The sequence below is a fragment of the Silurus aristotelis genome, assembly GCF_946808225.1.
Source record: "Silurus aristotelis genome assembly, chromosome: 19".
In the NCBI taxonomy this organism is placed as follows: Eukaryota; Metazoa; Chordata; class Actinopteri; order Siluriformes; family Siluridae; genus Silurus; species Silurus aristotelis.
Window position 1 is genome coordinate 11,385,757 of NC_139592.1, and position 19,252 is coordinate 11,405,008.

General features: G+C 37.8%; 1 protein-coding gene across 5 annotated transcripts in view; it reads right to left on the minus strand.

The window, feature by feature from the left end:
• The window catches only part of plxnb1a (plexin b1a), a 57,070-nt gene that overhangs the window by 33,211 nt on the left and 4,607 nt on the right, over nucleotides 1-19,252 (minus strand). For 2 of the 5 annotated variants that reach the window (XM_083570072.1, XM_083570069.1), the window contains exon 2: nucleotides 8,430-8,487. The exons of 2 other annotated variants lie outside the window; for them this stretch is intronic. The gene's annotated coding sequence lies outside the window, so the exon portion shown is untranslated. Of the gene's footprint in view, nucleotides 1-8,429; nucleotides 8,488-11,650; nucleotides 11,808-19,252 lie in introns of those variants that run through there. One more of the 5 variants, XM_083570071.1, reaches the window with a different exon arrangement.

Genomic DNA, 19,252 nt, shown 5'->3' on the forward strand with positions numbered 1-19,252 from the left:
CTGTCCAGTGGTTTAGAGACAGAGGGTTCTCCCAAGGGGGAAACCCACTCCGTACTATCAAGGTCTCAAAGCGAGTTCTTCAAACCTTAGCTAGATGGAAAGAACATACGTTCCTGTTTCAGGGCCCCGCCTTGGGAACTCCTTGTCATCGTGTAACGCTAACGACAGACACATCCCATATGGGGTAGGGAGCGGTCATGAGTGGCCGCTCTGCCCAAGGTCGTTGGAACAAGCTATCGTTCATGGCACACAAACTGCCTGGAGATGATGGCTGTACTTTTAGCACTAAAACACTTCCTCCGAGACCTGAGAGATCAGCACGTGCTGGTCCATGTCAGTGGTCTCATACATCAAAAGCAGACTTTCAAGGCAAGGGCCGAGGCCCGGGGAATGGAGGCTCCACCCAGAGGTGGAGGAGCAGATATGGCAGAGATATTACATAGCCCGGGTGGATCTGTTTGCAACTCGGGAGACTTCGCACAGTACTCTCTGGTTCTTTCTCTCTCTCTCTCTCTCTCTCTCTCTCTCTCTCTCTCTCTCTCTCTCTCTCTCTCACCCAGCCCCATAGTGCAGACGTGGCTGAGGCTACGTCTGAACAGCATCGGGAACCCTAGTTCACCCCCGCCCAGAGTTATGGAAGCTATTGCTGTAGCCCGTGAGGGGGCACAGTTTCTAGAAGCTGGTCTCTCTACTGAGGTAGTTGAGACCATTCTCCATTCCAGAGCTCCCTTTACAAGGACGTCGTATGCCGCAGGATGGCATCTGTTTACCACATGGTGTGAGAACCACCAGTTAGACCCAGTCAACTGCCCAGTTGGTTCAGTTCTGGAGTTCTTGCAGGAACAGTTTGCCACAGGGTTGGCTCTGTCCACCCTGAAGGTTTACGTGTCCGCTATCACAGCTAATCATACCCCGCCTGCGGGGCAGTCACTGGGTAAACACCCTCTCGTGACACGTTTCCTATGCGGCACCCGGAGGCTGAGCCCCGGGATGCGATCCAGAGTGCCCGTGTGGGATTTGCCCATTGTGTTGGCGACTCTATCTGAGCCCCCCTTCGAGCCCTTGGCTGAGGTGGCCCTTAGGTACCTGTCGGTAAAGACCGCCTTTCTTTTGGCAATATCCTACCTTAAGAGGAGGCTCTGTCTGTGGCCCCATCTCTCCTGGAGTTTACCCCTGGCATGTTTATTTCTCTACCCTAAACCTGGGTATGTGCCTAAGGTGCCTACGGCTCCCTCACGACCTGTCATACTGCGGGCATTCTTTCCTCCTCCTTTACTAGCTCAGACCAGGAGAAGCAAAATCGACTGTGTTGATTCAGAGCGTGGACAACGCAAGGCATTCCCAAAGTGTTTCGATGAAGCATCTCATTCCCTCAGGGAACTAGGGTTACATACATAACCTTGAGATGTTCGCTACTATCCATAGTTTCTTTAGGACTTATCCCCCCACGAATAAGGGGGTTTCACTGTATTTAAAATATTTATTTATTTATTTATTTATTTATTTATTTATTTATGTATTTTAAATTAAAAATAAAAAATTCAAAATTTAATTCAACCTATTGATTTACAAGATTTACATGCCAAAAACATTAAAATAAAATCTTTTCATATCAAACCAATAGGGCTATGTGCCACTGCTGAAGGACCTGAAAGTATTTAATTCTTTGAAACTCATTCATCTTCTCCCGCTTATCCGTAATTCGGGTCGCGGGGGCAGCAGTCTAAGCAGATTCCCCAGACACTTCTCCGTGTCCAGGGATCGGGCTGTCAAGGCCCCCGCCTTCGACTGCTGCCCAATCCTCTCAGCACCGGTCCCTTACGGTCCCTCCTGCGGGTGGTGAGCCCACGGGAAGGCGGCCCCACGTCGCTCCGACATCACGGTCCTTGATTTATTTTTCTGGTAAGGGTCGCCTGGAGCATAGAGGGTTAAGGGCCTTGCTCAAGGGCCCAAGAGTGGCAGCTTGGCGATACCGGGGCTTGAACCCCCGACCTTCCGATCGGTAACCCAGCGCCTTAACCACTGGAGCCACCACTCCCCCATTCTTTTAAACTATTTTTCTGAACTTGTCTTTGTTATATGGAATTTTCTAAGGTTACTTTCTACTGAAACCAGTCATAGACTTGAACGTAAGTATAAGAATGACAGTTTAATTTGAGTTTACATGTCCGCTGAGCAATCCCTCAAAACACATCTCTGTCTCCTGTGTTTCTGTTAAAACTCTTCCTGCATTATTAGTCTACACTTCTACATGGCATAACATGTCTTCAGTATTATCTATTGGAACAGTCAATGTCATTCTTTTTCTTTAAAATTGCTATCTATGTACTAGACCAAGTCCACAACCAGACAGTTAAGAATTGCAAAATCCTGGTCTTCTTCCAGTCATCAACTGTCCATTTTGAGTGAATCTGTGCCCATGATTGCCTTACACATTTGCTGTGGACATTAAATGAAACCCTTTACCTGTAATGGCATGCAAATACATCTCCATAAAAGTGTGAAATAATGCAAATATAATGATAATTGGGTTTTAAACTGTCAACAAAAACCCAGTAAAAATGATCAATTGAAAAAAACAAGGGCAAACGGATCTTCATTAAAACCAAATTTAAGTTTGCAAAATTATCTTTTTTTTTTCTTACTGTTTCAGGAAATAAAAAAGGGTAGAAATCCGTAAGGATGTAAAAAGAATACTGCTTTCATGGCCGTTATTGCTGAATTGCAATTCAGTAGGCTGAGGTCCAGTGCGCCTTTAGAGGAGCACTTTCTTCTGACTCACCATCAAAAGACAGCTGAATAATATAAGATGGCATACAGAGGACATGCACACCTGCTTCTTAAGCCTGCCAGTTATTTCAGCCCCTCACCACTGGCCCCACACTCAAAGCTACAGAGCAAAGCAATGGCCAGACATCCAGGGGAGTTCTGGCAAAGGCGAGTGGATTGGGGGCCTTTCAATTATTCAGAATGTTCTTTCTATATTGGGCTGCAGTCATTGTCCACCAGCTCATTGAAGTGTTAAGTCATGCTTTAACAGTCCCAGATGTGAGTACAGGTTAATTAGATGATCACACAAATGCTGGATTTTATATCAAATACAACAAATAATTATTGGGTTAATATTTTTGTTTAGTCTATAAATTTTCTGAAGTTCATCCATTTGCGTTGAAGCTTCAAAAATATGTATTGTTTAAGAGATTTAAGGGTGATATGCTGTGGAAATATGCTGTGGACTGCAAAAATCTTTTTTTTTTTCATCTTAATAGATTTCAAAGTGTATTCTTTCTGATGTTTTCTTTTGGCAGAAGTGCTAGATGTTACATCAGGTCTACATAAGTACCAGAAGCATTATAATTAGTTGCTAACTCAGCTTTACCACAACCACAGAAATTAAAGTGACTTATTTTCTGCTCACACCAACTCTCAATGCCTGAGCATGAGCAATACTGCATCTACTTATGTTTAGTCAACATTTCTAAAGTGGTTTAAGTGCAGATTTACCCTACATTCATATTTATACAGGTAAAATCGTTCAGAGTTTTAGGCTGCCTGATTTGTCTTGTGTAGAAATGTTGGCAATGAGATCCTTCAATTGTGTCTTAACTACCAACTTTAAACAACAGCACTTGTCTTGAATGCCAAAATATATAGGATACAAAATGCAGACTAAAAAATTACTGTAAAATGTAATATGATACACAATAATAGCATAAAACAATACTAATACAATGACATATAATGATATCAGAAAATGTACAGTACAGGATAAGGCCAATAGATTGCTTCAGGAATAGTCATAGAAGTAATCATCACATATATCACTGTGTTAATTAAAAAATTTAAAAATAGTACTTGATCCAGCATATGCATTATTCACATTTTTTCTATATCATGCACCAGCAGATTAATAAACAGGGGGCACTCTTTGCCATCTCTGTCATCTTTCTTAACAGACACTTAAAAAAATAAATAAAATGAATCTCAGTGAATACTTGCCTCACAGACGAAATGTCTAGAAATTTCTACTTTTATGAATAAATCAATTAAAATCGAAAAACAAATATTCTCTGATTATGTAATCCGCATGAAAGTTAAAAGAGGTACAGTTTCTCTGGTATCACCTCATTAATGGTCTGTGTGGAAACATAGCAAAAGTTCAGTTTGGTGTCCCGATAATTAAAACATTTAAAACACCATAATTACTTCAAAACATTTACAAAAATATTTTCTCTTCATGCTCTATGTTGAGTATGGTTTCACTTATAAATAAACATACATTTGCATAAAATATCCAAATTTGTCCATGCCTATGTTGATATGAGCAGGCTTCATTCATTTTCTTTTTTTTTTGCAATGTGAATCACTTGGCACTACCCTTTAAGCTGCTAGATGCTTGAAGGATCTCTTTTTGATTTGCCAAATAAAAAAAAATCCTACTTTGCCCTACTTCTCGTTTGAGTTTTAATAACCTGAAAACCACTCACTGCTGCTGAGGATAGCCCCACATAGGCAGCATAAAGATCAATGACATTACATAAACATGGCTGGGGATGGTCTTTCTTGGATAGCCTTAAAGACTGCAATTACTATGAATGGCTTTGCACTCAAGTCTCCATCACTGAGCAGTTAAATAAAATAAACTTCATGTTAAAACATAATGAATTTAGAAGATGACTCTGATGCCCATATTCATATTCATAAACAACTGCATTGAGCTTTGGCCCAGGAGGGATGGCCCTGGAGGGATGGCGGTTTCTGGATCATGTTAACGCATGCCTTTTCTTTTGCAGGATTCATCTATGAATGATTTAACCTGCATTTGTGGATGACAGGGCAAACTGTTTTCACAGACAATGATTTTGCGAGGTGTTAATGAGCCCACGCAGTGATTTCCATTACAGAATCATTACTGTTTTAAATGCAGTGCCGCCTGAGGGCCTGAAGATTACAGGCATCCAATATAGATTTTCACCCTTGTCCCTTATGGATAGAGATTTCTCATATTTTCTCAGATTTTACAGTCTTTAACAGACTGCGCATCTTTATTCCTAACAGACTCTGCCTTTCTCAGATACACTATTTGCATCATCTTACCGACTTCTCAATTAACCTAATTACTTGCAAAAATTATTTTTAAAGTGATTCATTTTAATGACTCTTACAAATTCTAGTTTTTTGGGACATTTGGCAGCCATCAAATTAAAAATTACAAGGTACATTTCCTCAGTTCAACCATTTGATCTGTTTTCTATGTTCTATAACTGAATAAAATTAATAAAATATTGGTTTATGAGGTTTGCAAATCATTGCATTCTATTTTTTATTTACTGTGTACACTTTTCGTACACGAATTGTATGTGAAGCTGCTTTGTGAAAGTGTCCGTTGATTAAATGCTAACCAAATATAAAAAATAACCTGAACTGAATTGAAAAGTGATTGTGGCAGCTTTTGTGCATAGGGTACATATTGACAGTTTACCATAGAAAGTGCATAACCTAGTCTAAATATTTCTTTGATAATAACACAAAAATTGTGTTTGTGTTTGTCATATGAAATATTAGAATATGTAGATTTGAATTGCTTTTCATTTAGATTTTTTTTAAATGGCTATCACAATTGTGAGATAAATAAACAAACTGCATGTATTGTCGGTCACATGCTGTATTTGTGCTGGTGACACAATTTAAACATCTCATGCTGTGGTTGAAGCCAGATTTACTGCAAACTATATTTAATCAACTTCTCTGCTGTTGCAGTTGAGAATGTGCCCAGTCTGACTGTGTCCAATGAGAGCTCTGGAGCATTATGTGGAAGTAATGTCCAGTGGGTGGTATTCGTGTGCTTTGGGGAAACCTATAAAGTAGATTCTACTGTCTAAATACAGATTAGACTATTGGGGAAAAGAAACAATGTGGCTCTGCTAGCATGCTTAAACACTGGGTAAACAGAGAGCAGTATCAGAAATTCTTATCCTCAAGAATAGTATCAGAACCTAAGTAAATATTTTATTATCTGCTCGATAGGTCCCTCCAAAACATGCTACAAATCCATACAGTGACTTTGATGCTGTTCAGACTTTAACTAGTTTGACTTGTTACTAAAATCTGTCCCAGGTGTTCCAATCATGAGTGGACAGTCAAGACAGATAGCTGCTCACACCTGCTCTAATGCCCTACAGTCATATATAAAGAGCTTGTTACAAAAAAGAACACAAACAATGTGAGCCTGACCTAAAAATTTGCACTTTCTCCACTTTTTTAGAAGCACAGCATGCTTTGAAGTTGCCTTCAACCAAAAAAAGAGTAATGGACTATTCACGTCAAAAGCGAGTTCATAAATCTTGACTCTTGTCTGTGATATCAACTCATTTTTTCATTCAGGTACAGTCACATAGCTCTCCACAAGATAAATCTTTGCTAGACTTGGAGACACAAAACACATAAAAGATAAGCTCAAATGCTTATTCATGTCTTCTGCAGATAAAAATGCATACATTAACACCCACCCACAGTGCCACTGCCCTGCACAAAAGCCCCTCTTTCTCGTGCCTCTCAATAGGACTGAGAAGGTTCTTTGTGGCTACTGGTTGTCTTGACGACACGCCCTGGTCCAGAAAGCAGAGGGACTCTATGGAAGCATGCTCATTTAGGAAAAACTATTTAGACCACTGCCAATATGACGAACACGCCACTACAGCTCTCTGTCACTATGCAAACGCAATCAATCCTTCCTACAGTAATCTAACAACCTGCGCTGTAACATGCACTGATTGCCCAAACAAAAAATAAAGCAAAGCAGAGACTTCAGAGTGTTCAGAGATTCAATACAACACAAAAGAGCCACAATCCTTGTGTTTATTTATAAGAGAACTTGGAGAATGAATTAAGAACAAGTTATAAATAAGTACATTTAGGACAAAACTATTTGGTTTATTAAAACTTCTCCCTTTGATTAGACAATAACTTGCTTCAGAAATTAAGGAAAAAATTGGATGGCTGCAGACAGTAAGACAGTTGGATCTATTAGCTCATAAATCTGCAGCACATTTCATCTCCGGTAACACACTTTCCATTTCTTCATCCGCACTTTGTACAGTGGCATCAGAGTAGTTTGTTCATTAATAATTGTTAATAATTCAAAGTGTTTATTTAATCAGTGCAATTTGTTCTCATATACCTATGTACACTTATGATCATTTGTTTTTTTATTTTATATGGTTAGATATTGCTTTCTTAAATATCAAACAGCTTCCAGTTTACTTGTGTTCATTTCTGCTGACATATTTGTCTGCAATTATATCAGTTAAAGTCCATAGATAATATCAAGATCCATCATAGATCATCCCCAGTCCAGGCAATGAGGTAATCAAATGTATAAATGCTACAAATATAATCCCCTACAGTGAGGTGTCTGATCTCTTTGTAAAACACTAAAGAATTGTAGAGCGAAAACGCAGCTTGAGTGAAACTGAAATGATTGAACAGATTTACGCTGGGCTTTTTTTTTGATAAAGAGTAGCTCTCACCTCACTGGCACCAATCAAATTGATTTCTACATTGTGTTAAACATACTGGGAGCTTTTGGAGTTGCCACTGTGATATATCCTCTCTGGCTGAATGGAATGGCCCACTGACTGCCTAATCTGCTGACCCACTTTGGACGAGCTCAATAAAAATGTGCCAGACATGTCAATTCCCTATGCAACTGGGAAGTCAGAACAAATTTCCTCATTTTCCTGTACTCATTGCTCAGAACAATTTACGACTGGTTAAACGTCGTCTAACACCTCTAATGCACAATGTAGATTTTTTGAATAAATCTATATAAACCTTTACTACTTTTTTAATGTGTATAATACCTTTGAGAACTGGCCTCATCTTTTCATGATCAGAATTAGTTATAGACTTGACTGCACTAATGTAAAATATTACACTATATTCACTGGATTCTTCTAAATGAGATGTAACAGTAACACAATAATGGCATAATAGTACACAGCATGTAAATTATATTAAGAGACAATATGATTGTGCTCGGTAAAATTAATTTTTTGCTGCATATAAATTAAGCACTGCCTGAGCCATGGTTTTAATGTTTAGTTGTTGGAAATATTCAACATTATAAATGCTTTGTGTGATCCATTTAGATATGCTCCTAGGAGCATATAACAAGGCAAAGAATGTATTAGAATGTAAGAAAAATTATACATGGCTAATGAAACATTAGCTTACTGGCCAAGAAAGCCAGTTGCTGGTGTGCAGGTTTGTCATGTCCGTAAATGCATACATTTTTAGAAAAACATTAAACAAAAACAAGCCCAAAAATATTGGAGCTTAGAAATGGAAACAGACTTTTTCTCTGCTTTGGAAACAAGCTCAATTCAGTTCTCAATGAGTTCTTCATTGTACTGAGTAGACTCACATACCTGCAGCTATCAAGCTTCTCAGTCAGTGTGGTGTTTTCTTTAACCTAGATTGAATCAGCTGAAGGAAAGAGAGAGGGGAAAAAAAGATGTATTATCACTAGCTACCATATTACTAGTATCAATAGTACTAATACTGTATGTAGTACTTTTGCAAGTCCTAATTAGAAATCCAGAGGAAACTACTTTCACAAAGGGTAAACAAAGTTACAGTTAAATTATACTTAAATGTTTATTACACCTCACTTATTATAAGTGGTATTTTATGATGAATAGCCTACATTATTATTCAGTCTATTGAATGCATTGTTCAATATTCAGTGCTTTGAGAGGCTCTAATTTAAAAAGGCATAAAATATGATGTCTTGTTTCCTATCACAATCAGACAGGGCTCTCTTCACTAAAACCCTAAGTGATCTTGACATCTTTGTGGGACAAAAGAGCGTGATCACAAACTTCAGCTAAATCACATGACACTTTGGTTACATCAGCAAGTCTAATGAGCCTATAAAGACAAAAGACCTGTCTCTCGCTTATCCTAGTTGTTTGAGCATTCATGGGGTGGCGTGTCATCATCTGTGAAGTGCACCAGGCCCTCTGATTTATTTACTTCTTCTCTTGATGAACTTGAAAACTAAGTGTCTTCAAATCAAACCCTGGTATTGTTCTGGGATAAATAGCTCAAATTACTAAAATAAACCGTTCCTCCGGCAGTTGGCGTCACGAAATAATCTGCTTTGTGTGCTTTTCTTGGCATGCACCCAATTTAACAGAATCAGGACAGATAGCATCTGTGTTTTCACAATTAAAAGGCCACTCATTCTCAGTCTGTTACACTTCTACTGTATATTCCCACTGACCAAAATTTTATCACCAGTTCTATTTTTTATTTATTTTCCCCAGTAAGCTTAAAAGCTTAAAAAAAATCTACTTTGCTCCAAAGGTATATGGACAAAGAATTTGACAGTATTTGGTACAATTTTCATAATTATGTCTCTTTACACCACCAAAATGGTTTTAAAAGTAAGCAATCAAGATGTGATTGAAATGTCTTGTAGTTTTAACTCAAGATGTTTAACAAAACATTCCATTAAATAAGAAGACCCTTCAAAACATCTAGCTAACAAAAGAACACTTTTGGGGAGATAGGGGCATCCCTGTCAAATTCTTTAATCAATTTATGTGATTCCTGTGATTTTAAGATGATGTGATATGCTTTGGACCATGAGAAGGTTTATCTCAAAATGCAAAACACTGATAGCACTCAAACAGAAAGGCCAAATTACACTGCTAGAAAACATAACCAGTTTTGAACAAGATTAACTGTTACTTGAATTATTGAAAGAGAAGAGTTTGGAGAAGGAAAGGAGTGTCTCATGATCCAAAGCATATCACATCACCTGTCATGGACATGTACAGTATAGAGTTATACTTTCTGCTCCAATAAAGTCAAATGCTGCAAAACTGAAAGTATAGCACTTGAAAACACAGATGGACAATGACCCAAAATATAACACAAAGCAACACAAGAGCTTCTTGGCAAAGAAATGTAATGTTCCTAAATGAATGAGTCTGTCACCTGACCTCAACTCAACTGAGCTGCTTTTTGAACTGCTTGCCTTTGAAGATAAAATAAAAAAGAACAAACCCACACACAAGCCAAAAACAAACAACAACTGAAGGCAAAGACCTAGCAAAGTAACTCAGCTTTGGACTATGGCCATGGGTTCCAGATTTGCAGGATTTGATTAGTTTGTCCACTAAGTTTTGAGTGCGAAATGGAGGAAATGTATAAAAAAAAAGCCTGAAACTAACATAACCCTAACCATAAAGAATGAATGCAATATTTATGTTAAACATCTTGATTTAAAACTAAACGTTTACACCTAATTTCCAGGCATTGTTAGTGTACAGAGTCAAAATTTACATATGGACCTGACTGTATACTTGCATCATCTGGTAATGTGTTCATAATATCCATGTTTATTTGTCAGAACAGACTATCAAGAACAAGCACAGAACTATGAAATGTCAATGAATCACTCTTGTACAATGGTGAGGTCAGCTGTCAATCCACCACTGCAATCATTTAAACATGACAAAAGGTCTTGCTACTTTCCCTAAAAAGGAATATGTTTCCACAACCTTCTGTTCCACTTTTGGAAGATAGACAACTTGATTTGAAAGATAATGGGCTCCTAAGAATTTGTGCATTGTCGTCATTACAAATGGAGACGAATGAACATAAGCTTCAGGAGTGAAAGGTCAGCAGTTGTCAAATGCTTTATAAACCACGTCTATTTTCAAACACCCACACACTAACATATAGACACCTCCCAAAGCACACAAACACATGCACACACACAAACAATCAATTGTAACGTAATCAATCTTAAAGTCTACTGACAGGAAATCGTTGGTGATCAATGCCTGCCAAGTTGAAAAGCCCTGGTGTTACTGACAGTGGGCATGAACGTGGGCCTGGATGCAGGCTGAAGAAGGAACAGCGCTAATGAGTAGGTGGAGAGGTCTGCAGGTGGTCGAAAAGAAGACATCTGTCTGTTTGTTCCTCTCCCTGAGCCATGGCAGAGGAATAAAAGAATATGGGAACATGAAGAGGTGACAAGTTCCGCTTGGACGGAAAAAGAGCGAGACGGGAAATGGGAAGTGAAAATAGAGGGTGGGAGGGGGAGTTTGAAAGACTGAGCAGATGCTGTCCATCATGCACACATGATCTGCAATCGGCAGCAAAGACAAAGGGGCACGCCTGAGCATCTGCATCTGTCTGTCAAGCGCACATGCCAGATTTGGACTTATATGAATAAGATAAATGCAGTTAATTATGATTTGACAACACTGTGAGCTATTGAGCATCAGTGTATGTCAGTGATTTCTGCTCTATGTTACTCTTTAATGGATGTACATGCCAAAAAAAAAAAAAGTGTTAATCATTTGTAAATTGGAAATATAAAAAAAACCTAAATTTATGAAAAAAAAAAGAAGAAAAAAGTAATTAAGTAAGTAGGCAAAAAAGTAATAAATAAATAAATAAATAAACAAATCACTTTTTGTGTAGTTAGAAAGAGCAGCATGGGTGCAAAAAGTAAATAAATAAATAAAGATTTTAAAATGGTGACTAATGGCTTATGGAACCCCGCAGTTTGATTAATTGAAGCAATCTTTCCAAATTCAGGGATTGAGAGAAGGAGAGCACACAGCCTTACCTCCTCAGCTGGCTGGAATGGTCTCAGGAGATTACAGAAGGGAAGAGGGAGAAATAGAAGGGGGTAGAGTGGATGAGAGGAAAAAGCAACTAGGCATACCCGTCAACCTCGGTGCCAGCCGAATAACAGCTCAAACACCTGGGAACCACATTAATGATTAATATGAGTGGAGTCACTCTCAGGCCAAGTCCCAGCAGGTCGTGGGCAACAGAGACGCACTGTTCAGCCTCTGAGCCTCTGGATTCTTCACTGCCCAGACCACCAGATAAAGAATACATCACAGCGAAGACTCTACATCTCTGCATTCTCTACAGAGACCGAGCCACATCATTTCCTTTATCAGCAGGGGCTTTGATTAGGGCTTATTTTCAACCTGGGTATTCAAGCTAGATATTTACAAGCCTTTAAAAGATCAGAATTCTGCAAGAACTGTTATGTATCGCCTGAAGGCTTTATCATACACACACACACACACACACACACACACACACACACACACACACACACACACACACACACACACACACACTCTCTTTCTCTCGCTTTCTCTTTGTCTGACACACACACACACACACACACACACACACACACACACACACACACACACACACACACACACACACAGTTTATACTAAACATACTTATTAAAAAGTCTTTATAAGTGAACTGAAATTGTGAACTTGGAAAAAAAAAAAGATTATGTCCAGTTGCCAGTGGTGTCGCTAACCCTTCTTCTCTTTTCCTTCTTTCCTTCTTATTTCCACTTTTTCCAATAAAAAAAGTGAGAGGAAATTAAGTCAGAAACCTGACCTGCATCTGAATGACTGGATGCACTAAAAACCCTTCCAGGAGGTGTTGGTTAGTTTTAAAGCAGCTACACTAACCATGATTTCCTGATATCCACTGAGGTCAGTGTCTTTAGTGACCATTTGTTAAATTTCTAATTTACCCAGTCTACAGATGCAATGACACTGACATTAAAAACTGTCAGTGTTTAATGCTGTAGAACAACCTAGAAGTGGTAAGTATACGGAAAACGATGTATAATTTAAACAGTATTAGAAATTAATCAAGTGATTATATGACAGTTAATACAGCTGAAACTAAACAAAGGTAACTACAAAGCTGTCATAAACCTGCTGACTACAGTATAAACAGTGCATCCAAGGACATCCTTTACAATTGTGTTTTCAACACTGTGGTAAGAGTTGAAGAAAACACTTACTTAGTCAAGCATTCCTATACTTTTTTCCTACTTTGTTTCTACTTTTAAAATGTTCATATTAATGTCAGTAAAAATAAAGACTGCTATTTACAAAATGTTTTTAATGGTACTCTGGGAACTCTGGCACAGTGAATTAGTATAAATCAGCCTGAATATGGATGTCTACAAAATGCTATAGACCCAATAAAAAGAAGCATTTGTTATTGCTACAAGCTACTGCAATCAAAATATAAAAATGCATTAATGCAGGCTAATGATACCATTTGAAGTCGATCAATCAGGGTGTTACATTAGTTAGTCTTCTGATGTATAACATTTTTAAGAATTTTGACTCAATATCAGTATACAAACAAAAGTCTGAATCTTCAAACTAGTTATTTCCAAATGAATCCTTTTACATCTAGCTTGATACTGAAGCCCAACGAAAATAAAAAGTATCCAGATTAAAATAATATATATTCTATATAATATGATCTTATAACCATTGTCCAGTAGAAAGCACAAACACGTGTGTTACAAAAGAACTATTGTTACAAATATGTTCAAGTTGATCTTAGTTTGTAATAATGCACAACAGGGACACCAGTTCACCATACATTATTATCTAAGCTACCACTTCAAGTTTAGTTGATTAGCGTTTAATGCAATCAAAGCATAAGACTGGGCAGCACACTGGATCCTCAAAACTATGCTTCTACTATTTGCACACCACAAAATCTGATTCTAATTCAAATTTCACCGGTTTCACTGCACACGTTCTCTAGCTCTTGTCTTTTGTTGTCATTTCTTATTATATTTGACTATTTTTACTTTTCTAAGCTTAATTGCTCCATCCATCCATCCATCCATCCATCCATCCATCCATCCATCCATCCATTCATCCATCCATCCATCCATCCATCCACCCATACATCCATCCAACCATCCATCCATCCATCCATCCATCCATCCATCCATCCATCCATCCATCCATCTATCCATCCATCCATCCATCCATCCATCCATCCATCCATCAAAACTTGTATACATGCATGTTATTGAAACTCCAAATTAATAAACAAAATATAGTGCATTTAACACTAAACCATTAGAAGGGTCCTCTCTAACTGCTGCTAGCATTTAAATGCTTCTGCATATACTTATATGTGTACTTTTGAAGAAAGTTTGAATAAAGAAGCCACACCTTTTAGACTAGTAGTGTCTGTGTTTGTGTTGTCTGGTTGCCCTCAAGTACATTAAAAACAAGTAACAGAATTTAAACTTTTTGCAAAAAAAAACCCACACTCAGTCCAGTGTGTCTATCAAATGTAAAGTGTAAAATGCTTCAACTTCTGAGTAAAGAAGATATACTTCCAGGGAACATAAAACCATCAGCAGGGTGTGGGAGCGTGGATAAGCGTCAAATCGCAAGTGGAGGACGGAGATGGACACACTCTGTTTCAGTGTCTGGCTTTAGGACACACACAGAAACACAAAAACCACCAAGACAAAAGGAATCTGTCGACTGCTGGCAAGAGTAAGGCATGTCACAAGGCGTAAGATGTGTACATCCTGGCAGCGTCCCAACATATAGCAGAAAAATTTAAATGCAGCGAGAACATTTAAGTATTTTAAAACATTTTTCTAATCGCTATCATCATCGTAAGCTCGAAAAATTGTAAGCCGAACCATCGTAACTCCTGGACTACTTGTATTTTTACATATAAAGGAAAAAGCTCATAGGCAGATATAGTAAAAGATAATGAAGCCAGTTAAAACAGGTTCTTTAGTCAGGTAGATAGCTAAATTAGCTGAAAGAAAAAAAGGTGCTAAAACACTTTCTGAATTGCAACACGTTTCGCATGTGTAAAACTTGTTTCCTTCAATTGCACCAATGCTGCTTAAAGCAATGTGCACAATGTCTCGGTTAAATGACCACGTGATATTTCATTCGTGTGCAGGCAAAATACAGAGCCATTTCAGCATTAATAGCAACAAATGCTATAGTTTCAGATCATTTCAGATCATATATTGCTGTCCTAAATAGGTTTTAAACATTCAATAACTTGTGTAGATCTAATGACATCAGTCTTAATTCCCCATGAAATAGTGATTCATCATCATCATTGCCATCATCATCATCATCATCATGTTGATATTGATTTATGTTAATTTGGGCATATCGATGTTTGCTCTAGTTTTCACAATATCTGCAAAACCAGCTTTCCCCACAATCTGAAGAGAATCATGTTCATCACCCCAAAATCTTACTATGGTGATGATCCCAGAAGGTAGGCCTTGATTCACTTTTGCTCCCCAAATGTAAAAAGAAGACTGGATTTTGTAATATCACATGGCATTATAACATGCAACTCTAAAGACAAACTACTTATCCACCTCCCAAGACAAGTTTTGGAACAACAGACTGTCTTTTTCTGTACGGAGATTCGCCACATAATCATTCGCCACATAATATTACTGTGACATGTCACTTTTTCCATTATACCATATCTAAAGCATGAAACAGAATGATGCTAATCTCGACTGCACATTTAGCCCTTCTACATTCCTTTCCTGTTGAAACATACAAGTTGCTAAAGCAGCATGAATTTCAATATCTGATTATTTGTATTAGGAGTTTTAAGCAGAGGTATAGCCACAGGACAGGCAATGTGGGTAGTAGCTTGGGGTCTTAAAAGCTGAAAGTCCCAACTTTCAGCTTCCTCTGAACCTTATCTCCCTAATGAAGGAAACGTATTGTTGTGCAGTTGTGGAGATAACCTATAAAACAATGATTAAGGATGATGATACAATATGAGTAATGCTAGCTAGGTAGGAATTAGTTATACAGTATTAATGATTGATGAGCTCCCAAGTTTTAATCTTGATCTGATTGTCCTGTGAGAATAGAAAAAAATTTGACTGATGCTATTTAAAAAACATATCTTTAAGATAGGATATAACTGAGTAGGAATTTAAGTTTCTTGTCTAAAAAAAACTAAATGTAGCAGCTTGTAATAGCTTGTAATAACCTTCCAACCAGTACACTAAATCTCTAAATAGTCATCCACCAAGGGTCTGATTTCAAGCATGATTAATACAATAAATAGTATTCTTGAAAAAAGCAGTCTTGTCATTGAGAAAACATTTTAACCAGCTACAGGGAACATTAGTTGCCCTATTTCCTGTGATAGTCATTGCTTCACCTAAAGAGATAAGATGGTCCCCCTGGTTAATGTTAGGTTTACTTAGGTTTACTACATGAAATGCTTCTTTCATATAAGAATTTCATTATTGTTCCTGTGTAAATCTGATTTTTTTTTAATGTTTCAATGATTTTGTGCTTTATTTTGTGGGGAGTTATTGTGAGTCAGCAGGGAATTTAATAGTGAGAGTTTTCAGGCTTGTAAATTTGATTTTGGACTGGTGTCAAGTTGTTAATGCCGCGCTAAAGTTAACAGCCCAATGCTCATCATCTGCCTAAGCTTTTTGCCCCTGGCCACTCTCTGTCCTGCTGCCTAGAGTGTTGGATTCCTTTCAGACCTATGTACTGGCTAAAGAACCCCAGGGTTCCAACATCCGGTCTCAAAGATGAGTATGATGTTAGTCTGCTGTGTGTTCTTGCCATTATTCTGACCCTTTTGGCTCCCCAAAATCTGGATTCTATTTTTTTCACATGGTGTGGTTTTCCTGTTCTGAGTAATAACACTTGTGTTTTCCTTTTCAAAAGAAATTTCATATTGATTCTATAAACATGGGCTAAAGATTGAGGATTTACATATGTTCCACGTCAAATCCAATCTCAAATCAAATACCACAAGAGAATGAAAGGCTTAGATGCATACCGCATTCTCAAGTTAAGTCTAATTTATAATCGCTTAATTAAATTGAAATAAAATGCTTGAATCAGCTTGAAAAACAACTGCCTTTTCACTGAACTGTTAAATATAAAACCGTTTAACCACTAGTCTCAGTCGATTGTGTCCACTGATGTAACCGAAATATATCGCATGTCAAAGTGTTCAGGAGCACAGGTCAAACCCCTCCCAATGGCACGTGACATGCTGGTTAATGGATTAAAGCTGAGAACAGATGCAGCTGTCACAAGTCAGACTGTGGCCCTCTTGCACAAGGAGCCATATTTCAAATAGCTCTCATACCCCAGTTAGGCCAAGAGTGTCTTGGTGGCAAAGCGTTAAATCTACTTCTACCCAAGATGACAGGAGTCACGTTAACATTTAGAAGAAACAATATAAAACAATTTCATTGCACACCTTTATGACTAGACATGCACAACAGTGTTATTTCCACAAGCAACAATACATAAGTATGTCATTAGATCTTCTGCCTGCTACCTTGAACAGAGCAGGAAATAAAATTGAGTACAAATCAGTGCATTAATGAACCATGCAGATATTTTGAGCAGTGCAATTTCTACTTAGAGTGAATGCACAGAGATTGTGTGTACATGAAGTGATGTCTTTCAGCATGGAGCATACATTAGTTTGCAGTAGTACACCTGTTCACATAAGAAACAAATGTTAAAGATTAAGCAGCGAGCAGAAGCATTTTAACTTACTTACATCTAACTGCATTGCACGACGTGGCCATTTGGAGAGGCACAGGGTGGAGCTGAGAAACAGCAGCTGACACTTTTTGACCCTGTTTCCCCATACGCCCAAATCCATAGGCCAATGAGACATGCCATTCCAGCAAATGAAACACTTTAGCATTGCTCTAACAAAACAGCTATTTATGGAGTCGGCCAGAAGACAAGCATTAGTATAAAAATGAGGCATAGCTAAAGTAGTTTTAGCACAGAAAAACAAAACAAAATCATTGGTTTAAAATAAAATAATAAAAAAACTTTTGATCTTTGGTCTTTTTGAACTGATATATTGAGGTTGACTGTCACTGACATAACCCTTTCTATATAGAATAAAAGAGAATTGACCAGAACTAATCATGGGTCAAGGACTAATACTTAAGAACACATAAATCCTACACAATACCATTAAGGATTCAGCAAGACTAATGTGAACAAAGGTTAATGGAGGGATGATGTGATATTAATGTTAGAATTAAATCATGACACACTTTTCTAAACATCACATTAGAGGCAGACAAACTTACTTGCCCGGATGCCTGGGATGAGCAGAACATGCATTGGTTTCTCATTAGTAGTTGGCCCTACTGATACAGTCCTTGCCACTCAGATACACAAGACATCATTATTTTTATTAATTAATTAATTAAATGATTGATTTATGTATTTAATGTGCACTCACACCCCACTTCATTAGTAATACCTGTACAACTACTTTAGGTGGAAATGTTAACATATTTTGTGTTTTGAGATGCTTTTCTGCTTACCGCCACTGGATATGGTGGTTATTTGAGGTATCTAGCCTTCCAAGTCAACCTAAACCATTCTGGTCATTCTCTTTTGAACTCAACATCAAAACGTTTTTACCTGCAGTATGGACTTTTTTTTTTCGGTTTGTTTGTTTTTTGCATCATTTTGTGTGGTAAATCTTAAGAGAGCAGTTTCTAAATACCATCTTGGACCATGTTAAAGACCAAATATCTGAGATTGAACCACAATTTTCTACAACAGAGCTACACAAACTTGTTTTCTTCCCTGGATTGTAATACTAACTTATTATCAGTTAAGAAGTGTTACAGACTGTTATATTTGTAACATATAGGTATAGATTATATATTAATTTATAGTGAAGTTCGTTTAATGCATTGTGGGATAACTATTGACACGTTACGAAAAACTACATTTTAGTATCTCGTCCTCCAGCAAAAGCACAAGATACTAAAATTGTGTTTTTTGTTAGCGTGTCATTAGGTGTCCTTTGCTGTTCACATTAAAAACTACTCAGTTAATCTGTTTTCATGTTGTTACAAAAATTTATCAAAACTTGCATCACTGCCTCATAGCTCCCGGTTTTTTTCTCTGTTTCTGCTTTACATTTTAACTTTCTCTGGGTTCCTCCCACCACTGAAACATGCTTCTTGGGTAAACTGGTTACTCTAAATTGTACTTTGGTGTGAATGTGTGGTATCCTGTAACACAGTGGTCCCCAACCTTTTTGACACCACGGACCTGATTAATGTCAGACAATATTTTCATTGATGGGGGGGGATTTAACAGTAATGTATTATGTGTTACCGGCCGGAGCAGCCCCTTTAAGAAGGTAGCGGATGGAGGTAAGACATGTGACCGAGGCATCATGACATGCATCAAGAGTGAGTCATAGACAGATGTGGCGGAGAGAATCCGGTAATTTTCCAAAATAAAACATCATTCAGAATCAGATAATAAAAAACACAGAAATAACGTAAGTTATGTATTCTTTCTGTGCGGCCCGGTACCAATTGGCTCCAGA